A 25,198-nucleotide genomic window follows, 5' to 3' on the forward strand; every position below is an offset into this window, starting at 1 on the left:
AACTGTGCTTGTAATAAACTAACCTCACAGTAACCTTCCCTGAACCAGCAGTGGTGAAATAGCTGCAGCTGAATTATGGGCAGCCTGTCACACCATCTGAGGCTGTGGGAGCCCTGCCATTAGTTTTAACAGGTATTTAGTTGCTGTTCACTCCCACAGAAATTCCTCTATTTCCTTAATACACTGAATTACCTGGGAACGTAGGGGCTGTGATTCGTTTTTTATCTGATGTCCTCTCTTGACCCTGTAATGCAATGCTTTGTAGCAAAGGCCACGCTGTCCTAGGGGAGTTCAGTAACTGCCTTTAGCAGGGAAGAGCACTCCTACGCTTGGCAAAGAAGAGGGCACAGATGAAGCAGAGCCAAATAGCCACAGAGACCATCTCGAAAGCCAAAAAGTAGCCCTGCTTTCATATGTGGGGGGCAAAAGGATTGAAACTTTCCCAACTGACAGATTAAACACGGAAAGGAAAATGGTGTCAGTCACATTATTAAAAAGACTGAAGTTCTTCCCGAGATTTAGCCAAATGCTATTGCTTTATCAGGTAGCATTTCAGTTATTACAAGGCTCCACGTTGAATTCTGTTTGTAGCCCAGGCTTTAAACACGTGTGCACACACATAAGTACAATTTTAGTCACTATGGTATTATTTTTAAACATTTATTTCAGATTTTCTAATGCACAAATCACATTTTAATTAACTTTATATTAAAACTTGATTATGCAAAGATCCTGGAAGTGGTTTATGAAGTCTGTCAGCCTCCAACATGGGATATCAGAAACTTGTGCAATGCTTATCTTCTCCAAAAGACTACTGACCTTGCCACAGTACAATGCGGGATTGACCCTCAAGAGCACATGAGGACTCTGCCCAGCCCCAGTTTGCACCAGTTTATACCAGCACCATCCTGAGTCCCACCAGACAGAGAAGAGAGTAACCCCTGCCACTTCTCCTGTTTTGCCCATGACCTGCTCGTGGCTTTCAGAGATGACACTGGGTTAGAGCAAACAGCAATAGCAGGCACGATCTACTGCACTGAAAGGCAAAACTCCTGTTGACTCAAGGGAGAGGAGGATTAGGACTTGTGGTTTTTCATTTTATTTTGAATGTTTGCAGAGGTCTCTTGCCATAGTCGCATTATTTGTACATGCATTAGCACTGAGACTGGCTATGTAATTAGTTTCTGTCATTAATAGTTGCTGACGAACACATTCAAATCCACACTGCGTTGGTCTTAGTATTTCATATACACGCTAACACAAAATATTGTCACCCAAGCAGGAAAAAAAAGTTGCCTTACTCAGGCAATCTTCAAATACAGCCAGCCACACACCTCCACTGATTCCCAGCTAGGATTTATGCAGACTTATAAAACAAAAGGAGAAACAATAAAAATAGATGAAAACGCTTATACAGTATTTCAGTCCTACTCATTAAAGCTGATCACTGCATTACCTTTGCATGGGGAACCTTAAAAGCTCTGCAGTGGCTTTGCCAGCAGACTGCAGCAACTTGCCACGACCTTAAAGCCAACTAGCCATGACACCTCACGTTTGATTTGTGATACCAAACATTCAAGGTTATAGAAATGCTAAATTTTAGAAACAGTCTAAAACAATAAAGAATTTAACCACGTCCTTAATTTTACACAGTGTCAGCACAGGAGATTTAAAAAGCAATAAACAAACTTGTTACTGCAATAGAATTGAAGAGGAATCATAAACTCACTACAGTTACAGAGCTAAAATATGGTGTGGGGAATGGACAATGGCAACATTTATTCAATAAAACTCATTTATATGTAAAAGATTGAATAAAAATATATAGTATTATGCAGCCACAACAAATTACACATGTGAAAAAAATGGTCTACAGGCAAGATGTTTTATATTATGCATGCAAACACCATAGCTGTACAGGCAAAGGTGTTAACCACATCTGCAATCCAGCTCTAAACTGCTGGAGAAGTGATGGGAATCATGGCACTAGCCATACAAAGAATGACATTTTAATAGTTTTCTCTAATAAGCCAACTGCTAGAGCTACCGCTATTTACTATTTGTCTCCTTCTGTTGAGATATAAAACCAGACCTCTATCTGCTTATGAAATCTAAATATCCAAAGGCATTTTCTCCAAGAATGATGGTGTATTAATTCTGATGGCTGGGTCAAATTTCAGCCTGGGTAATTGCTTTTTGCTAAGACGTAGTTAAACTCACTATTTTAATTTAAAGATGCTCCTCTGCAGTCTCTTGCCTGTGCTATACGCAGTTACCATATGCTTTCAAGCAATCCTCACTGTAGGGATCAGTATTTTAACACGTTATTTGTATCCTGCTAGGATTTACCTGAGCTGCTAAAATTACAAAGGCCTTATCTATCAGGAAAGGTCACCTTCATTTCCCCTGCCATGAATTTGGCCTTCACGTTTGCAATGTCTAAAATCATTTCTGGATCCATTATACTGACTCAGACCAACAGGTAAGAGAGATGCTACAGGTTTTTCTATTCAAATACGTCCCCGGTGTTAATTCAGGATTTGTCTCAGGGTAACAGCACTGCAATAAACATCTGGGGAGCGCCCAGCCAGGTTTGCAGTCATGTTAACTAGCTACCTTGTGGCAATCAGTCAATTAACTCAAGGTGAAGAAACAGTGAAGACAAGTCCACAGATAAAAGTAAACAATCTGTGCTGGAATCGTGGAGGAGAAAGTGAAATTCCATTTCCAGGGCTGTCAGAGAGGTTTAAGCAATCACTCAGGAGAAGAGTTTTCTTTTTTCCCTTTGTTTTTCTTTATTTTCTCCAGGCTAAGGGTTTCCATAGATCTTCTCATTGATCTGAAGTGGCCAGGGGCAGAAAAAGCCAATTTTGGCTGCATTATCCTGTCTCTCTTCCACTATAGCTTAACACAAAGAGAAATGCCACACACACCCCAGAACAAATCCGTGCCAAAGGCTTGCAGCAGAAAGGAAGATTCGAGGCTGGTGCTTCGAACACGAACATCAAACGCTGCCGTGCTGGTGGGGCTGAGCTGGAGCCTCTGCTCCCCACGCAGCTCCTGAAACTGGCTGAGGGACAGCCCTCAAAAAAAGCATTTATTTCCCCTCGCCACCTAGACTTCTTTTCCATTGTCTGATAGAGAATTTAAAAGTATTTCCTACATTAACCGAGGCACTGGGGTGGGCAGCCCTGCCAGTGAGCCAGTGGCTCTGCTTGTGCTGGTAGACCTTGCACAAATTCGTTTGTGGAACTGAATTTACTTTTATGAGATGAGCGCAAACATTTTGTGGCTGAGGGCGAGCAATCATCTGCTGCCTTCCATCTCCCACCAAATCCTCCTGGCAGAGACAATAATCTGGGGGCAGAGGATCCCAAACCCCTGCTGCTGACAGATGGCAGCCAGTCCCCCATGGAAAGAGGGCTTCAGGACCACTTCCTTCTGCACCACATATTCAGTGGAAATCTGGTGAGCCTTTCTGTAGCTCTTCCCAGGCTCTGGCTCTGCACACAAGTACCCCAGGTATACCTGGGCAGCCACGCAGCGTCGTTTTTGTAATTAAAGCCGCTGACCTAGACTTTCCCATTTAACTTGCCGCAGTGGAACTAGTTTCTGTCCTCCCTTTAATGTGGCTGCTGGTCTTTCAAAGATCTTGGTTTTGTCTCAAAAGCCAGCTGGGGGTGGACTCTTCAAATAGAGGCAAAGGAAAAATTGTCATGGGGAAAGTTAGCTAAACCTTAACTCAAAGACAAGTTTCTGCTTCAGTTTGGAACAAATATTGAGACCTGCTTTATTACAAAGTGACTCTGCCATATTGCCTAGGGCTTATTTCTGGCTTAACACATACATAGTTAATTTCTTAGCCAAAGAACTGAATCCTGGGAAGAGAAAAAAATTTATCACGTGTCATATTAAATGAGAAGATCATAAGTTGCAAGGTAGAAGATTGGATTTTTTTTTCTGTCTTTATTTAATCACAGTAACTGCATTCATGCTGTAGGCTGCAATATGATAGGGCCATCCACATTTAGAAAGGAATGACTATGAAAATACCAGGCCAACCAGATCAAGAGACACTTCAGTAGAAAAGTAAATTCAGATGGAACAAAAACCTACAGCGTGCTTTGCCCACCGAGCATTCACAAGTGCATAAACTGACTTTCAGACTCAGCCATACGTAAACGACACTGCACAACGGATCCTTGCAATTTGTGATTGAATTCTACTAAAAACATATTCTTTTGCTGGTATATTCACAGACACTGACATGACAGTTCGGCCCAGTTAAGTGCTCAGGGCAGGAATCTGTAGAGGAGTTTTGCAGCGTGGGAAAGCACGGGGTGCTGGTGTACGGAGGGATCATCGGAGCATCCAACAGGTCTGTCCTCAGGGGGCAGCTCTCTGCTGGAGAAGAACCCTGGTCTGTTCTGGAGTCACGTTTAATGGCCTAAGTCTTGAGGATCTTGCTGATCATTGAGAGCAAGGATGCCAGAAACGGGACTACCCAAGAATTGGAAACAAAATAGGCATCTGATTGCAACACGATAAGAAAAGTCTTGAACTTTGGTCTTGCTGATGTAAGCTATACATCACTTGGCTGCATATATTCACGTAGCTTGAGACAAGAAATAGGCACTATGAGCTGGTTTTCTCAGCTTTGTTTGCTTTCACATTTAAAGTAGTGAATAAACTCTTGGGCACTAACTCTGGAAACAAGAAACACTCATGAGATTATGTGCAGCTCAACAGTCACGAGACAGGAGAAATAAAAGGATTCACATTACGGATTTTATAATGACTTACCGTTCACTTATCTGAAAAATAGTTGGAGTCATAATTAGCCTGCTATTCAGTGCTTTAAGGTGCAGAGATTTCTATCTGCTGCACACCTTAAAATTTGCATTTTAATGGGCTAAAGATATATATCAGTAGCAGCACCAACGGATGCTCTCATCACTGGTAGTAATGCAACATACAGCTTAGGAGACTAACCTATCCACCGTACAGCAGGTTTGATCAATAAAGAGCAAAAAACTACCAAAGCAAGTCAAATCTAAATGTCACCGTACTGACATGCCTCTAAATAACAAAACCCAGGCAGCAGGTTAAGGTCAAAGCATATTAATGCCACGAACACACGAATGGTTCAGCTAATTGTGGTGGATATGGGGTTCATATTCACTTGTGGAATTGTAGGAGAAAAAATTCAATACAAATGTAGGCTACCTATGGGTGGAGAGCAGGTTTTGCATCCACCCAAAGTCTCCCCAAATTCCTAAATAACATATTATGGTGTTGTTTTTTTTTTTTAAGAAACAAAAAGCCTTGGCTGTAAGTAAGAGCACATTATCCTGATTTCTGTTTACTTTTAATTCTAGACCTACAATAAAACTACGTACTGTTCGGAAGTTTTTTTTTTCCTTCAGCTTTTAGGAGAAAACCTAACCTCTCATGACGTGAGAGCAACATTACTCCTCTCTCAGTATAATTTGCACAACCACAGCAGCAAAGGGAAGGAAAAATAATACAAATCTGTCAGAAGAACGAGCTACTGGTGAACAACCTTAACATCGTTTCCGTATGACCATTTTGTGGCTTGCCTAGGAGCACTATGGATAGCCCACAACTGTTGGCCCATGCAGCACATAAACCATAGCAAACCAGAGTTTTGGTGGTGTGTTAGCTACCACCATTTCCGTACTATACTTTCTCCATACCATACCAAAGTACTATGGAGAGAGGTCCAAAAGAAAAGGCGACAACAGAAAATACACAATGGAAAGTGTAAAACAAAGACAGTTGAATTGTCCTTTCAAGAAGGAAAAATGAATGTTGTCAACTCTAAGTATGTATCATCGTTGTTTGTGGCTACAGATAGCGTCCAGATCCTAATTCCCTAAAAGCGTACTGGAAATAGAAATGATTTTCAGGAGGCGAGTTGCCTTCTTTAGACAGGGAAATACAACTGGCACTCATGACATTATAAACTGTTAATTTCCTTAAGTTTCCTCAAGCAAACATCAGTATTTTAGAAATATAATTATTCAGAGTTTTACAAGTGCCAGTTTCACCACAAAAGTGGTACTGCAGGCAGTTTGGCACTGACGCGAGAAAAAGAGCAAGAAAGCGGCCACAGAAAAAGATGTGAAATACTACAATAAGAGTAGGATGGAGACCTTCTGACACAGAAAAGGCTTCACCTCCAGATGATATATTCCCCTGACGAAAAGAATTAGACAAAATGACATATTTTCCTCTTTAAACATCAAAAGAAATATTTAGCTTGGGAAGATAGGATTAAACACGGATTAAGTTCACTCTTGAAGTTGTCACTCAATGACTGGAAGGGACCAGGGAGCCGAGCTTCCTCCTCCTGCTGTGCTTTCTGACAAGAAACTTCTCAGACATATCTTCCAGTTTCAGCTGTGCTTAATTGCAGTCCCACCACTTCCATCTGCAAAGGGGAGCCGGAGCTGCCCTCTCTCTTTGTAAGCCTGGGAAAATCAGGTGTAAGCAGTCAACACATTTGAATAACAGCAGGTAAGGAGTGCACTTCAGAGCTATCCTATAGCATGAAACTTCAAGTATTCCTAGCAAGCAAAGTCTCCAAAGAAAATCTGAACATTTCATGGTTTTTGTGAGGCTCTGTAGTAAATGCTTGTAATTCAAGGGCAAATAATTCAACAGCAGGAGAACATAATAAAACCGCTAAAGCCTTTCAAATGATCTGGTATTCCTGGAAGTGCAAAGAACATCTGAAACCCCCAGCACTTCGAGGACTCTTCAATGGCAGAAAGTTGCCTTAGAGACTAGAATCAGCCCCATACAAAACAGATGCACAACTTTATTTAGGGTTTTGATTAAGGCTGGCCAGAAAACAAAACTTCACTTCATAAAATTATTTCAAGGTCTCAGAATTGTTTTTTAATTGGCATTATAATAAAAACAAGACACTCCAAGAGAAGCAGGAGAAAAAAGACAAAAAAGGGGGATAAAAATCCACTGTCAACCGATTATAGCTTCGCTACAGTACAGAAGATCTTATTTCAAGCACTGTGATCCACAAAGCATCAACCCCCATCAGCACAGCAAACAGTTGTGCTTGCTGTAATGGCAGCAGTGGGACAGAGTCCGAAGGACTCCTATCAAATGGACAATTACTCCATCAGAAGATTACTTTAATCACTTTAATCAAAAGTCCTACCACTTCTCTTCAACAATTAGTAGCTTCTCCGAATATTCCCCAAAGGAACTCACGCGCTTCTTATTGACAAATCCACGACCATATGTTACTGGATGCTAGTCATTAAAACAGATTTCCTTGCAAATACAACTTCCTTGATTTAAAACCCATTGACATTTTGCAGCAATCTTCCATCTTCTACAGTTAGGACAGTCCTTCAGATCTGGAGCTGAGTCATGTTGGCAGCAGTGCGGAGCCACATCAGTTGTGGAAGGCAGTGTCATCACTCCTGATAACGAGTGGGGTTCAGGGCTGCGCCGGCCAGATCTCCTCTGTCACTCCGGACTGCTTCTTTACCAACAACACTTGCTAATTACTCTTCTCTCAGTGTCAGGTTAGCACAGCCCCAAAACAAATCAAAGCCCCAAAACATGCTGCGAGTACTCAGAGGCAAAGACTTGACTTTCAGTGATGGCATCAATCTCAACACTTAGATTTTTGAGGAGCACAATGGGTCGGGGGGGTGGATTCAGACGCTCCACAACAGCTTTTTCTTCAATACAGAAGGTTCTGCATTTTTATTAAAACACAGTGAATTTTGTCTGAGTAGCTGTAATGCAACAAGTAAGGAGGTTTCCCTCGTTAGGTCACAGAGCAATAACAAACCCATTTATTAGCTAAAGTAGTAATAATTGTTATATTACTCTGGTGGTCACGCTGCATGAGATCAAGAGTCTCATCTTTATTCTGGTGGGTTTTCACATTGCAAAGCCATTACTGTAAATGGGAAACCTCAGCATCCAGAGGGACAAGACAGTGACTGATCAGACTAAGGCTTTTGTACAAGGCCTCTAATTTTTCTCCAAGATCAATCCAGTGGAGGCTGAATCCAGAAGTCTCTAACAGCATTTTTTTTTTCCCCTTAGGTAAGTCTCTTCTTGCCACAGAGATATTCGACTGATTTACTCAGCCCCTTAAACAACAACAAAATCCTCCTTGGAAAGCCTGAGCAGGTCTGTGCTGCTCTGAGGCAGATTTAATGGACTGCAAAGCCCTGGGCCAGCAGGCTGCAAAAACCTGCTCCAGTATCTGCCTTGCGACTGCAAGCGAGCACCAATGGGCCCCTGCATTCAAGTTGCTATTACTCCTGCTTCCAAATTAGGTTGAACCTTCAGAGAGTGACAGCTCCATCTTTTTCTTCTTCTGATCGTAATTAAAAAAAGATATCAGAGCATTAAAACCAGGATGTTGAGGCTCCATACAGAAGTCCTGTTCCTGACCAAGCCCAGGCTGTAGGCATCTGGGAACAAACTGGGCATGCTCTCCTAAACGATCATGTCATAAATCATTACAAATGCTCAAGAAATAAAGGACAAACACAAAAGCCTGAATTATCTGCTATAGCAAGAAGCTTTGTATACAAGGCTGATCATGAATTTTAAAGCTATTTCCTAGGCTGTGATTAGTTTTTGGTTGCCTCAACTTTCACCACTGAAGATGTACATTCAAAAACTAAAAACAATTTCTTGTTGTCTGGGAAAACTATAGACCACTTGAATTTAATTGCACCACTCTTAAGCGAAGCTTTGACTTGCATATCTCTCACCGAGAAAATTAAATGTTTTCATCATCTAGCGATACTGAATAGTTAAGACTGCCAGTGTTACTCATTAAATACACAGATGCTTTAAAGTTTGATTAGGGAACTGTAACGAACAGCGCAAATTTCAGAAGCATATGGAAAATAAGGTAGCAAAGTTGAACATACAAGAAGAGTTACTTAAGGACTAGGAGAATTTCTGAAAAATAAAATGAGAGCCTCTTGGAGGAAAAAAATACAAATATTAAACAATGCAGTAGTGTCTTTTAGATACAAGAGACAATTAAACTATTCTAAAATCTCAGCAGGAGCACTGAGTTTTCATTAGTCTAAGTAGATGACCATGTGTTTTGCCTGTTTTCTGGAGCTAAACCATTTGAAGTGGTTCAGTGGTGCCCAGGGAAGGAGGTGGGGAACCACGGACCTGTCCCTGCAGCGGGGTCACCACTGGTATCACACACCTGATAGACGGGATGGACTTTTTGCAGAAGAGGTGCTGTTATCGCATAGTCCAGTTACTCTGTTCTTCCTGCACTATGGACATTAACAGGGCCAGACCTCAGAGTGCGCCCAGTATATTGGCAGCTGTTAGGGTATTAAATTAAGAATTTAATACTTCTAGCTTCTAACTCGTGGTCGTACCAAAGCCCACAGTGAGCAAAGCTTGTCTCAGCATTGAGGAACTTTTCAAATAACTCAGCCTAGCAGAGGCACAGAGGATGGATCTGAACCCCCACCCATGACAAGTGTTATTGCCCAGGAGAAAATACTGTCTTCGTCTGCCAATACTGACAGCATCAGAAGTGAAAATATTCAGCATCAGCTCTACCTAGCTCGTTCTTAAATCAACGGAATGGAACAAAAATTGTAAGTCTGACTTAAGATATTCAGTTCTGGGTTATTTGTCTTTTTGATTCAGAGACATCAGTAAATATTTACTTGTTTTGGAGCTGTTCCCAACGAGGGGGTTGAAAAAAAATCTTCTGAAGATTGTGTGTGTGTATCTTAAAGTTCTAAAAATTTAACAGCTTGGATTTATGCAAATGTATAAGAATAGAGATAGTCACTCAATATCAACCTGGATGCATCTGTGAAACACTCCTAACAGAGGTGAAGATAACCATGATAGCAGCAGAGAGCCCTCCTAAGTCAATACAATTCTTAAAAGCTTCAACATTCAATAATTTCTACTTTTCTCCTTCCTGCCACATTATTGATTGTCTTGCACAAATGCTTACTAAAATTTGGATGTGCACACAAAGTAAACCACCAGCAAAAGGAAAGTGAAAAAAAATTAAAGCAGAGAGAGAAGAACAAGCAATATCATTATTTTCCTGTCCAGGGTGTCATTCTAATATTCTTCTTTGCATATGGTGAATTTAAAGGAAAGGAAAACAAACAGCAAGAGGTGACAACTTTTCCATTTTACTAGCTGTAGAAAGTCAACAAAACTGCAGCCCCCTGCACAAATAGCTGAACGGTTTGTATCACCAGCATCTGAGACACTCACTGTTATTGGATTTTGTGCTCTTAATACCACCCCTGACAAATGGAAACATCCATCCTATTTTAGCAAATAGGGAACAGACTGACTGGAATGAGGTAAAGATTTAATCTCCAAATCCTAATGCAAGGCCTCTTCTACCAACTCATCCTTTCATAGGCTCCAGTCACTACATTTGTTTTGTAGGACTCTACATACACTGCAGCCACCGCATGGACTTCAGTCTTCCCTGGGTATTCCCAAGTATCTTTGAAGTGTGTATAAAAAAAGTCAGTTTAGCCTATTTTGAGATTTGAATGCAAAAATCTTTAACCTAAGGACACATCCTAAACCCCCCACAGAAGACCATTAGAGAAGGAATTTTAATACTTAGAGCTGCAGTTATCTGTTCATCCTTGAGACCTTGATTACAACTGTTCTTCCTATTTTTATCGGGTCTGTTCCTGGCCACAGGAACATCCCGTAAAATTCACAACCTGACTGTCAGATGCTGTGACAGGCCCATCAGGCAGTACCTGTGCTCTCTAGGCCAGCACACTGAGCTACTGCCAAAAGGCCACAAAACTCATATATGGGGTCCCACTGTGGAGATCCAGCTACTCCTTACTTAGTATTTCACTGTTAGAGATTTAGGTAGGAAAGTAACAGAGTTAGAGGCAGTGAAAATCCCATCTAGCTTTCAAATGTCCATCCATACTTCTAAAACAGACATCCTTCACTATCCTGGACCATCCAGATGAGGACTTCAAAACATAGAGCCAGATGGAGATAAGTAACTGTGTGATAGTGGTTTAGACAAGCTGTACTTGTCTTTAAAAGTACTGAAGGACGAGTCCTGCTCCTCCCAGCCAACACCATGTGTGCGTAGGAGGGACCTAGAGGCTGTGTCCTCTGGCACCAGAGCCTCCTCAGCCAGGCCCGTGCTCCTGGCCACAGGTGGTGGAAAATAACAGATCCCTCTGAAATGAAAGATAACCACTCACCCACTTATACAGGACTCTGGGGAATGCAGAACAAAGTCTGCAGTTCAAGATAAAAGCCCCTGGTCTTCCAGTGAAGTAAGTGTGTTGTGTCACATCTGTGGTCAGCCAAAGCGGTTTTGCCTCAATACATCCCAGCAGCATAAAACAACTCCTCCCTCCACCGATTTTATGAGGGTCTGTAAGTACACACAACATTCAATGCAATTGCATAGAAATACGTGCATATTAAATTTTGCATTTACTGATGTGTCTTAAGGCATGTGATTAACAGCTTCCTTTTACCTGCCTTAAAAACGGGAACAGAAATTCAATATAAAGAGCTGTGCGATCCAACTTTACATTCTGTGGGGACGTTTATGGGCTCAAATCCAAAACAAACTAATGAAAAAATGAACTGGAGAAAATTCTAAAAAACACAATCTGTGCTACTTCGGTTGAACCAGGAGAAATCCAGTGACCAGGGAATTGAGCTGACGCAATTCGGTACCTCTTCACTACGCACATTTTGTTCAATGTTAACTGCTTAAGTGCCCAAGGGAGTTTTCAACCCCAGACTTCAGCAGAAGCAATATTTCAGCTTTTAAATCATATTAAAAACATAAATTATACATTATAAATATAGTATTTCTGACAATTTAGAACAAGTCCCAAAGTGGGTGGGGATGACATTGCAGAGGCCGAGCGGAGCAGACTCCTGGGGCCTGCTCTGAATTGCATCCCTGACTGACGGAGTGCCTTTGGAGCAGGCTGCACAGGCCTCTTCCTTAAAAAAAAAGTTAACCTGACACATCTGAAAGTAAGGTGCACAAACAGCATTGCTCAGGCACCTACGCACCAACTGCTCTGCTTTATGCTGTTAAACTTAAAAACCAACAACAACAAAACCCACAAGCACACACAAAACAAACACTGATTTGTACTCTGTCATTTGAAGCACTGATCATTTATCTGTAATAGTTATCTCCTCTCCAGGTGTTCCAAGTCTTATTAATGTCAGTAAAGAATTTTTATAACAGACTGTTCTGCGGTGTTTATTCTCTACCCAAACTATTTACAACTTAAGAGTCTCCATCCTTCTTCCATTACCTTTCGTGACAAATCCCATATAATCCAAACTCTCATCCATCCCCATGAGCCTCATGGCAGGAGGTTAGGATCAGAAATGCCACATTTTTGTGGAAAAAAAGGGGGTTGTAAGAGGTCTCTAACTTAGAGGAGGAAGCTATTCTGTGTGGATTTAGAGGAGGAAGCTATTCTGTGTGGATTCAATTGTCCACGATCCGTCTCCAAAACCTCCACCTACTTCACCCCAAACTGCTCGTTACAGAGCAAGGACAGAAAACACGGCCCTTGTACACAGGAGGAACAAGCTTACTGAGGAGGCTCCCTGCTTACTGCTACAATGGCTTTCCACAAAAATACATATAAGATAGACCCACAAAGACGCATGCAAGATACAGCCACAAAAGCGCCCTCAGCGCACAGCTCCTGCCACCACTGAGGTGAGGTGAGCTAGCGCAGCATCACCTGCTCTTCAGATAACCCACAAAGCATTTTATTTTCCAGCTGCAGCCCCAGCCCTCACTTTCTGGATCTCTAACTGCTTGTCTGTTTTTCATTCGCACATACTTGGTGTTTAGCAGCTCTCAGGCTCGTTGGATTAGCGCAGCTGCTCACTATACAGAAAACCCCAGGACTCACCTGAACTCTTCTGCCACCAGACATCGCTCCCCTACTCCGTGTCTCCGACATCCCAGCATGGCTTGCCATAGCTCTCTGACAAACTGCTCCAGCCTGGGACAAAATCACGCCCAACTTTTCTAGACTCCATTAGCAAATTCTGCAACGGATTTCAGTTCCAGCAAGAGGCCCCTGTTTGCCATCTCCCCTTTACGGAGGAGGATGAGCAGCCTCACCCGTTCCACCCCGCAGCACCTGGCGACCTTCAGCGTAGCAGCAGCCCCAGGTCCGCCAAGCCAGAGCAGGAGATATCGGAGGGAGCCAGCTGCGAGTAAGAATCTGAAAAGCATGGCTCCAATTAGGCACGGAAAAAAGGGAAAACTTGTTAGAACTTTTCTAGCTGGTTTGAGTAAACTTTGCAAGGGGAGCTGGGTTCTGTAAGACTCCCAGATCTCACCGAGTAAATGCACATGCAGCAGTTTCAAAGTTCAGGACTGGTTGATGTTGAGTCTCTGCTCAATTCGTTTATTTAACCTAAAATAAAATAAAATAAAATAAAATAAAATAAAGGAATATAAAGTTCAAAATATCAAAAAAAAAAAAGAAAAAGAGTATTTCTGGCAGAAACTATGAGTTTTGCAGCTTTTGGAAGTCATCTGCACCGATCATCTTACTGGCTAAGAAACCCTTCAGCAAGAGTTATTTTCCAAAGAAACAGCAAAAGCCTGTCTTTGCATTGGATTTATTTGTAGCTGGTACTGTGGAAGCTTGTTAGGGTTCCCTAGATTTAACTAAGAGACACTGGAAGAGTCTCGCAGAATCATTGTGTTATTAACACGTGGAAATAAATCATTTAAAGCTAACAGCATAACATCTGTGTTACTATATCAGGGAAATGTGAGCTCTAGTGAAAATCAGTACTTGAATTATTCAAGTATCTGAAATGCATCTTGTGAATTTGATATATTCCACACAAAATACAGTTGATTTTTATCTGAAGATAAGATTTAGAGATGGAAACAACTTGCTGGTAGATTCTGTCAGTAAAGATCCTAGATAAAAATGTCGGATGAGATTCTCCTGTTTAACCTTGCCATCTCCTCCCCAGGAGAGAAATTTATTCAGTAACAGAGGAAATCTCTGAGGTCTGTTTTGCTTTCTGTTTTTTGTAATTGGACATCAATACATGATGCAAACTATGAAAAGTAGATTTGAAAATTAAAATTAAGCATTCCTGAAATTATTCAGACTGCTGGCCTTCGGGAAGTACCAACACAGAACCTGCGACCCAGCTGGAAACCTTTCAACCTCACTTTGCCTACTGAGTCTCACCACTGCAATGAGGAAAAAGAAAAGAAAAAGCTGTGCTTTTTTTCCAGCCCTAAATCCTCATCAATTTGTTTCCTTTAATTACTTTCTCATAGCACTCCACTGGGTCAAGGACACCGGCACACTGCAGCATCTGGGATTCACGCTGAGTTTTCTGAAGAGAAAGAGTAAATGGAAGTAGGTGTTGACATTGCATAAGAAACATGGTATTTCTGAGCAAACCTAATGGGTTATTACACGGGAACAAATGAAAGGTAAACTTTGTTGTGTGAAAGCCTCCTGCCAGAAATAGGTACAGACAATGGAAATGGTTTAATTTAAAAAAAATACTGTCTTGATACAAATTATAAAATCAAATAATGGACAAAATTGACAGAGGATGTAACCTGATACAATTTCAGCAGTCACGAAGATGCACAGCAGAGGTGAATTTCATCTAACATTTTCTGTTAATGAAAACCCACCCCCTGAACTCTCCCGTGAGCTGGCGAGTGCACTCCAAAATGCAGTGGCCCACCAGGAGGAGTTCAGCTTTCAGCATCATGAGCTCTAAAAGTCATCAGTCGTCAAGAGACGATGGGGATGTAATTAATTCAGCCCTGGGTGACGGTGACATTCTGCAGCCAGTGCAGAGGGGAGGTTCATGGTAGCAGTATGTTGGCAAACTCCAACCTTCCAGCCTTTGGAAACTATTTTATATTAGGATATTGCCATCTTTTGGCAGTTAAAACCACAAACTGGTGTGCATTGATATCACCTGTTATTAGGACTGGTTTTGAAAGGGGGGGTGTTTTATTTTAGTGCTAAGGACCTATGTAGGGCCTTGGTGAAACAACACATCCATCCCATCCATGAGTTGTGAGTTTTACAATTTCTTGCACACAGAAATAAGACTATTAGATGACCTGATGGACAACCTATTAAAACAAAAAAGACGATTGTACTTTTCACTCTTCCCCTTCTTCACCTCCCAGTCCCTATTTTATTTTTTAGGCTAGCTTTCCTTTATTGTCTTCCCAAAGGACCTTTCCTTTACTGAAAGCCATAGAGCAACACAGTGAAGAAAAACTGTCCTTGTCATTGTCACCTGCCCATGGTGTGTCTTTAATACAGCTCAGAGGACTTTCTGTCATTGACATATAGGAATTCATTTCATTCTCTGCTCTAAATGCTAGCAGGGCCACAGCCAGAGGGGGGATTTGTTTGCCACTTTCTGTGCAGCTGCTTTTGAGGAAGGGGGGCTTTGCCACCCCCCCCCCCCCACTGCAAAGCAGGCACAGAGTACAGTGAACACCTGGGTAAGGGAATAGAAGAAATGCCACTAGCTCCAGCTCACACTTATTTCAACACTCAAGCAGGTTTATGTCTATTTTCTTGGGTGCTCAAATTGTTCTTCCCCTATTCCTTCCTCCTTCCATGTGGAACAGAGAGGAAACATTAAAAATGCCCAATGAAACAATTTTCTTGTGCCTGTTCACGTCTGGAAGCACATATAACCCCAGGGGCGTGCTTGACCTTGCCACATCTGCAGCCCAGTCACCTGAGAAACCAGACAGGGATGAGCACGAGAGATTTCGGGGGATGTCCCAGCCCTCGCCTGAGCGTGGTCCCAAAATGGGGCCCCTTCCCCTTTCATTCAGAAGAAGGTAACCCTGATCTTTGCTTTGCGTCCAGGCCACACCTACAGTCATTAGCAAACTTAGCAAAGTGGCACTGATTTTGCAGTTGCAAGCATACTTAACATTTTATCTTAGCCCTTTTTTATCCTGTCCCTTCCAATAGTCATTAAATTTATTAAGTGGCTTCTACAAGTGACTCCTCTCACTTCTAAAAACGACCAGATCATCAGCACAGGACATATATCTAGGTTCAGTCCCTCTTTTCTTATCTTTTCTGACAAACCACTCTCCTTCACAGTTTTATCTATATAATTGATGAACCACACATGACATAATTTACAGCCCTGTCTAGCAACCTTTTCCACCGCACACCAGTCACTCCCGGATTGTTCTCTCTCAGCTCTGCAGTTCCAGCTAGCCCCTACAAGCTATTCCTTTTCTTTTTGGCTATACAAAATTGCAGTGGAATAATCAAGAACGGAGGTTTAACTAAGATTTCAAACTGAGGAGGAACGTGCCAAACGGTTAAAAAAAATAAATTAATAATAATAATAATAAAAAGCTCCTGTTACCAGAAATATCTGCATTCATTGCTTGTGCACACAAAGGCACAGGTCAGCCCTTTGCATTCACGTAGGCGAAGGGAACTCAGGACTAGTAGAAACACATAGGGCACGCAGGAAGAGGATGCTGTTTCTGTGCTCTCCTCCTTTTCTCTTACTGCAGGGAAGATCTTGCATCTATTGCTCTGTTATTCAGAAAGCAGGAGCCGCGCCTCAGAAAGGAAGCCCTTCCTTCACATTCCCTAATAGCGGCGTGCGACAGCCAAATGAACAATATCAATTCTTCCACAAAGGGTAGAATACAACAGCGGATAGAAAGTAGCTCCTGCATAACAGAAGGCATCATTACGGGGACAGCAAGCATGAAAGAGGGCCTTTATGTGGGCTGAGATAGATTACAAGATATCCGCGAGCTGAGGGAAAATAGTACGAGAGAAAGCCTGTCCCAACAATTACAAGAAAAATACAAGGGCACGCATACATGCAGAGAGAGAAAAAACACAGAGTGTCCTGCACGATGAAAAGGCTGGATCCGGCCCCTAATTCAGGTTGCTTTATGAAACCATTTTAATGCAGAGCTTCAGCCCGAGCTTCTGATGTTCAGACCAGCGAAGCTCACTTTCACCCAGGAAAAATGGCAGTGCCTGCCTCTGAGGAGCAACGCAGAGCGCATAAAGCTTTCCCTTTCCTTCCCATTTCGTTTAGATCATTTCAGCAGGAATGTTTTTCTGCCAGGGTAGGCAGGATCCTGGGAAGGGGAGATAAATCCTTTTAATTACCGCGCGCCCCGTAGCTCCGCAGTGCGGTGGGGCAGCACCGCAGGCTCCAAGGCTTCTGCCCAGCGCTGCCGGGGGGCGGCGGAGGAGCCCCCTGCCATTTCCTGCAGCTCCGAGACACAAAAGCTCAGCACAGCCTGGTGAAGAAAGCCTCGTCTCGTAGGGGAGGCCACCGCTTTGCTCCTGAAAAATGGGAAAGCAGGTCCCTTTATCTTTATTTTCCAAGGCTCTGCTGTGTCCTTCAAGCTGATGTTATAGGACTTGCAACACCCGTTGTTCCCTCCAGGCTACCCCCAACACCCTAACACATCGCTGCAAGAATGCAACTAGCTGACAATCAGTTTTTCCTTTTTCTTTCCCTTTTTTTTTTTTTTCAGTAGATATTGCTTAGGAAAATTAGCCTGCAAAGGAGCATGACAGCTCAAAATAGCAGTCATCTGATTTATTTCTGACTTACGCTGGAAAACGTATTGTTCTTAGATAAAACAGTCCTTTTATTTTTAGAACTGATGTATCAAATATGCATGGATGAGCACATGGCTTTTCCATTGAGCGATTCCAAGCCCAGGGTTTGCCTCAGACACCACCACCCTCCTCATTAGACCTTGAGACAAGCTTTGAAATGAGGGGAGACGCTCCGCGTGAGGAGCTGAGGAAAGCTCAGGAGGAAAAGCAGCAGTTGGTAGGAGGGTGTCGTGCACTATAAGTGGTCGGGAAGGGTAACAATCGGAGAGAAATTAATTGTCATGAACTTCCTTCTCCCCCTGCATAAGAGTCCTATTTGGGGATCATTTTCCTGACCACACCACGAAGCCTCTGGCGAACGAGCTCATTATCCGAGTGCCACACTGGGACGAGATTTGCCGCGTATTACTTTTTAATAGGCAAGTGCTGACTATTTGCAAACAAGTAGTTAGCTGTAAGAATAAAGCTGGCTAGCCACAGTTATTTATTTATTTGTTTGTTTACTTCTAACTGAGAAGGATGAACTGCTGTTCCTTGCTTCTCTGCAGCACCCAGGTTCCCAAGCCTCATGCCTCCTCCCCACTCACCCCTTTCTGTACGTGTCCCCTCACGGTGCGTCTTCCTAGTGCTCCCCACCGGCTGCAGTTCATCCCCACACATCACTGCCTTCAAAGCAGGGAGACGCAGAGGGGAACAGGCCTGACTTCTGCTCAAGCCTCGTGCAGTCACCTACCCACCCTACTCCACCGCGTCTGGCCAAGCATAGGCTGAAGCTAAAGGAAAATGTCTTTTGGTCGTCTCAAGGTGTTAGCTGGGCATTTTAGGAGAGGAGAATCTTTTACTGTTCGATTTGATGACATACTTAGAGCAAGTGCCTAAGCAGTTGCCCGATGGTTTAAAAGCAGGGACTTGGTTTCCTCGCCATTTCTTAATCTATCTGCTTAACTAGTTTATCATCTGAATTCTGGATTGCCCTTTCAAGCCCTGCAGCAAAATGTGCATAATTGTGATGGATTTTTTTCCTTTCCCTTCCTTTTGTCAACAAATGCATAATCAAGTCTAGCAAACTAAAAACAAACAAACAAACAACAACAAACACACCAGAAATAAGCTAACAAGTTCTTCCAGCTATTTATCTAATTTGTATTGACAAGAAAACTCATGAATTCAGTTTAAAAGAATAAGTGAGAGTCAGGAGCAAGGCATTTACATTTGTGTGTCTTTCTTGTTGAACATCAAAACAAGACCCCTGCAGCGCTGGTCACATGAAAAAGCCATTAAAGGATTTGGTACTGAAGTGGCAAATTTCAACTCAGTCATGATAAATGCGTTCAAGTTCCTTTGAACAAGAAGAAGCAGAAGAGACCAAACTGATACGATAAGAGTGGTTTTCCTGATGTTTAAATGTTTACGGCACTGCATGCTTGGGACGCTGATATTTATCTAAGGAGATTAAATATTACCCTGCACTCCTTAGCTCATCTTTGAAGTACTCAGATTAATAGCACGCTAACTTCAGCTATGCATTTTGTAAATGCACAGACCAGCAGAGATGCTTCTTTCACATCAACACATAGGAAATGGATGAGTGCATGGATATTAAATCTACTGCGGTTTGATTTCTGCCACTTAGAACTACAAATGAAGTCTGCAGACACTGTCAATGCTTGGCAGCACTGAAGATCACGGCACTTTTTAAACTGTGCTCCTTCTGTCGGTGATGCTGAGCAAACTGGCTGACTTCTCCATGCCCTGGTTTACCCATGTGTAAAATCTGCGTGATAAAACAGAGGTGTTTGGAAATTAATTGATGCCGATAAAGCCCTGAGTATCTTGAGTGAAAAGGGCTTCAAGAAATGTGTAATAGGATCATCAAGCAAAATGCCAGCAGAGATATCAAAAGCAGGGTCAAGTTTTTTTGGGCTATGAGGAAAAGCAGAGGAGGCAGAGCAGAGGGACGGAGACCCCAGCCGAGGATGGAAGCGGAGGAGAGGCCCTGAAGTGATCTGTCAGACAGCAGGAACAGAGACGGAACAAAGGTCTGCATGATTAAAGCTAATTAACAACTCGATAAAGAGACAAGTCTTTAAAAATGAAAGGATTATACTATATTAGGAATGAATTGGGCTGACATTGGTCACCTAAGGAGAAAACAAACTGTAGGAGAGACGCTGCACAGCAGCTTGCCATGGAGCCGGTGCTGGGGCTGGAGTGGGCAGGGGTGGCCATGGAGCAGAGCCAGTGAGCCCCAGGAGTCACGTTCCTGGTCCGTTTGTTTTCCCTTGAGACCTTTTCCTTCCTGAGCAAACCAAGATCGCGCTCAAAAATTTCCATTGGTTTTACTCTTAGAGATAAGCCAGCAGCCTGGAAACCACGAGATCAAGATCCTTTCAATCTCCATTGCTCTGGAAGAATGCAAAATGAGAGGAGTGGGAAGGAAATGCTTCTGTGTACGCTTACTGTCACCATCTTATTAGGTTCTGTAATCTCTGGGAACAGGTCTAGAGAGTTTTCTGCAGGACTGTGCTTAGAGCTGCCTCAGGAGCTTTCTTTACATATTTCAGTGAATTGTGACATTAGAGATACTGCTTTGATTCCATCCATTTGCTCAAAAAAAAAGGAAGAAAAAAAAAAGAGAAACAAGAAGTCATATTAAATCTTTATCATGCCTATTCCAGCGTTAAAAAGACAAAACTAGTGGTATGGGAGATCACCAGCTGCTTCAAAATGACAGGAGGAAAGCGAGCACACAAAGCACACTGCAAAGATCCTAAACTGAGCTTCGGTGTTAAACCATGGGAGAAAAGAGGAAAACGAGAACAGACTCCACTGTGGTGATACCAGATGAAAGGCAGAAAACAAAGATGATATCTTGTCCTACTCTGCAGGATGTATCTTGAAAGTCTTGTTCTTTCGTTTCTTATGCAGCGGGGGTCCATACACACGCACGCGCGGGGAAATGAGGACACCTCGTTGCACACCTAGCAGTAGGGGCTCTCATGGCCACAGTGCCTGAATCAGGCACTCGGACATCAAAGAGAGACGATGGAGCCCCTCAGCTCCCTCCCTCTCCTACAAATCTCCATAGGATTTTCCTGGCCATGTAATTCCACTGGTTTGATAATTGCCCTCGCAAGAGATACCACTGCAAAACTTCAATTGCTAAATAGGATAAATAGAATATTTGTAAAGAAAGAAATCAATAGATCTTTGCTTTCCTTCAGTAACCTTCTTGATGCTTAGCAATTTTTAATGGCCTTTTTGTCAATATCCGTACAGAGAGAACATATTACCCTAAATAACAATAAGGGCATTTGTCACTACATTTTCTCCAGTGGGGGCTTGACAGTCCTTACCCAGTTCCCTGAAAAGCCCAACAGATGGGAAGCATTCAGCTGCTGGTAATACTGCCTCCTAGGACAACATGGGCAAAACCACTGCAAAATATTGTGCCCAGTCTCTGGATCCACATTTCAGGACGAATGTGGAAAAATTGGGAAGAAATCACAAGAAGGACACAGTGACTAAAAAATAACACCCACCTTATTTATGTGCAGGGTTCACTGAGATGAGCTCACGGAGTTGGCCTAAGGACAAACACACATTAAATAGCAAGCACACTCGCAGATGGGGACGTTTGGTATCAGGGAAAACGTGACATTAAGGAAAAGGTATAGTGACAATTAGTGGATGGCAGCTGGACAAACTCAGCTTCAAAAGAAGCACAGCTTCCTGGCACTGACCAAAGTCTGTAACCCAAGGCAGCTGTCTCACCTCTGGCCACCCGGAGTTTTTAAGCTATGAGAAGATTTTTCCCCTCCTCGCTGCATGACTTCGTGGGGTTGCTCTTCCTGCCCAGCACTAGCCAGGCTGCCTGAGGAGGGAGTTCTGCACCTGGCCGACTGCTATTTCACAACGATCCTGGCAGTAGAGAGAATATACGTGGGTACTTGGCTTTTTGTCCTTGGGAAGCTGGGGAGAGTTGAAGTTACTTGTTCGGTTTTTTGAGAACTAAAATAATTGGGTCACTGAAGTATTGAAACAGGTTATTCATGGAAATACACCAAGGTTGCATGGGCTTAGGTTTCAAGTAGATGATCTAATGGCTCCCCCAGAAAACAATTAGAAGTAATTTCTCTCTCAGTTCTATGCAGAAATTGATCTGTTCCCATGCAGCAGCCAACCACGCCAAGCTTGACTGGCAGGTAAGTAGAAAATGATTTACGATGGGAAAACATGACACTAATTCTAAGCAAAACCTTGTCTATCATGATTCAAAGTTCTTACAGCTACATCTGAACACGGCACTGATAGCTTTCTCGAGGAGTTCAACTAGCTGTGCTCGTGCCACTGCTGACTTGATATCAATGCTGTGTTCAGATGTTGACACCATCAGTATATTTCTAATAACAGCATAAATCTCTCCTGGCTGTGAATATCAGAGAGTCCTGTGGCCAGTTGGCTGTGCCCAGTGCTTGTCCACTGGTTTTAGAACTTACAGCTCAGAAATATGTGTTTAAAATTCTTGTTTGCCTTCAAATTAGAGGTGTTAACTTTCAGATAGAAAATGACGTGTCTGAGTTTATAGCTTTTCTTGAAAAAAAAAATCGTGAAATTCTTGAAATCCTATGGGAGAAGGGGCTTTCACAGACTGAAAAAAGAAAGTTTACGACATGTTTGAATACGGGAGAAAGAACCCCGTGAAGCAAGAAGCTTATGTTCTTACAGATGTACAAGAATATAAATAATTTATTAAAAAAATTAGTTGTTGTGGATTACTTGGCTTACAAATGCCTTTGTTCGGGACTCATGACTTCTATTAGTATTAATTACTTTTGCTGGGAACTTTAAATGTATAGCGGCCTTAAAGCAAGGGCAATACCTATTAAGTTTAATTACTTTCTCCTTCAGCCTAAGCAATAAAGAAGCATGGCAGAGATCTGGTTATTAACTGAGCGTGGCATCCAAATGAAGACACAGTGCACAATAATTGTATTTGTTGGGCCACAAGCTGGTGTTTCTCATTGGTCTCTCCTATTCCAGAAATGAGACAGGATGTAGGCAGACAATAAAGATTTTCTTCCCTTGACCTACTTTGGACAAAATCGCATCCTCAGTCACATTTAAGGCCTCATCACTTTCAGCAGAAAGCCATTGCACTGAAAGACAAACAAACAAACAACTTCCCTCCCTGCTTGCAGATCGACCGTCACAAGCCAAGACTATTCTAAGGACCTTTTTTCTGTGTTTTTGGCTGGTTGGTGGATTTTAAACAAAAGAGGTATCTGCCTAGATACCAGCATGTTTCATATTTTTCAGAAGAATAATGATGTTTTTGCTTGCTTTAACAATTTCTACCAGCATTTTTGTAAAGCTACTGAAACTCACTCTGAGGATGTGCTTTAGCAGAGAAAAAAATGATGTTTATGTATTTTTGTTTCTGTGTGTATTTATAGCTTTGAAACTTGTTCAAGTTTCTCATAAACTTTGGAATTCTCTGGAGCTAAGTCATCTTGATAATGCAAAATCAAAATATGACAGAAAAAAAAAAAAAAGCTTGCTATAAAGAACAAAATATTAAGTGACGGGGGCAAAAGATGGACCAAAAGCACAATGACTTCCATAGCACCAGGATATCCAGCACAGTCCCCCTTCCTTTTATTTTTTAAACTCTTCTGCACATATTTCTATGTCATTCCAGTCATGATTTCCAAAGTGGCACTCTCAGCCATAACAAGCAGTTATCAGATGCATTTCTCCATTCCTCACTTCTCATTCCAGAAAAAATACATTCTGTGGACCTTTTAGGAGAGGATCCCATAGAGTTTCCCATTCAGATCAGCCCGTATTTCTGCCTAACAGTGATCCTAGGTCAACTCTTGAGTTATTCTCTGAGTGATGTACCAAAATGTTACTTCCTGAAATAATCAAAAAAGGATGAAAGGGGGTCAAAGTTACACAGTTCTCTCAACTAGGAATATTCTCTATTTATTAAAAAAAAAAAATCAGGCACATACCCCAGCATATAAAAACACAGCTGCTACTATTTTAGTAGCACTTTAGACACTAAGATTAGTGTTTAATCTTCCCACACAGGTTTAAGAATTTGCATGAAATTAGTAGACCAGTGTGTGCTAATAAGCATCAAAATGTCTGGCTACCCATTTGCATTCACAGACACCCAGAATAATCAAGGAACTATAAGTACAAGCTTAAAATAGGAAGGAAATTCCAATTTGATTTTTTCTTAGTGGTTTTTGACCGTTTGAAGTATCAGTCAGGTGCTGAGCTCACAAAATGAGATAAGATGCTGGACTCCATTTTATAGTCAGTGAATAGACAAATGTGGGTACTACTTATAAGTGTTCGTTTACATCGATAAAAAATCACTCACAAAAGGAATCTATACCATTGACCCTGGAAAAAAAAGACTATAACAACCTGCCTAAATCTCAAGTTAGTGGGAAAAGAAACAACGCTGCAGCATAGCCACCCAGAGGACAGACTCCACAACTGCCTCCTGCTGCGCTGGAGCACAGGGGCGAGAAACCAAGGTGCTGAACAGTGTCCTGGCACCAGGACATTATGTGGGATGGGAAAAACTTACCCAAAGAACAGCAGTAACTCATCCCCGCGTAGATTCCGGGGCTGAAGCAAATTTTAGCGAAGTGCAGCACATAAACATCGTTTTTGTCTGCAGGGATGTTGCAGCAGCGGGCGTCCTGTTGGGACCGGCCTCCCCTGCATCGGGCTGTGCAGAACCTGCTGCCTCTCCTCTGTAGTCCTGGAGAAGATCAGACACATCCTGTGAGCCACAAGTACAGAGGTAAAGAAAACAGAGCGAATGCAAGAAAAAGAACGTGAACAGGCTGAAGATGATATCCAAAAAATGAGACTAAAGCACTGCTACGAACAGGGGACAACTACCTATGGCGTACACCAACACTGTGGATAAAGAATGAGCCAAATATTATTTGCAGGAGAGTCTTCACAGACCAAAACCTAGGACAACACGACAAGACAAGACAAGAGTGTGCACACAACCCCCGCCCCACACCTTGCTATCAGCACCGCTGGCCATGGAGGAAGCTCCTCCAGAAAGGTGCAGGGTGGAGAGGAAAACTTTTGGAGCTGGCAAAATAGCACTTAAAGGCAGGATGTAAGAAAACAACCGTGTGGCTGTTAAACAAGCAAAAGTGAACCCAGAGAGGCAGGAAAGAAACAAGCAACTGGAAGAAGGCTTTAATTGCCAAACTGCCAAATTATCGTGATCTGACAGATTGTAACAATCACCGCGGCTCAGGCTTACCGTCACCGTCAGACAAAACGTGGTAAGAGGATAATTTTATCGCAGAGGAAATCAGAGACACACAGCAGCTAAAGGAAAAACAAGATGGTTTCAGAGAATTGTGCGCCCATCATCATTAACTTTATTGACTTTGAAAAAGTCTCTGATAGTCTCAACAAAAACACTTCCAGAAGATAAAGGCTAAATG

At 42.4% G+C, this 25,198-nt stretch overlaps 1 long non-coding RNA gene across 2 annotated transcripts in view; it reads right to left on the reverse strand.

The window, feature by feature from the left end:
- LOC106032762 (uncharacterized) overlaps window positions 1-25,198 on the reverse strand; it is a 61,725-nt gene that overhangs the window by 30,855 nt on the left and 5,672 nt on the right. For both annotated transcript variants that reach the window (XR_010824815.1, XR_010824816.1), the window contains exons 2-3: window positions 25,012-25,079; window positions 24,310-24,486 (exon numbers count right to left, since the gene is read on the reverse strand). This is a non-coding gene — a long non-coding RNA (uncharacterized lncRNA). The remainder of the gene's footprint in view (window positions 1-24,309; window positions 24,487-25,011; window positions 25,080-25,198) is intronic.

The sequence above is a fragment of the Anser cygnoides genome, chromosome 14 (assembly GCF_040182565.1).
Source record: "Anser cygnoides isolate HZ-2024a breed goose chromosome 14, Taihu_goose_T2T_genome, whole genome shotgun sequence".
Lineage (NCBI taxonomy): Eukaryota > Metazoa > Chordata > Aves > Anseriformes > Anatidae > Anser > Anser cygnoides.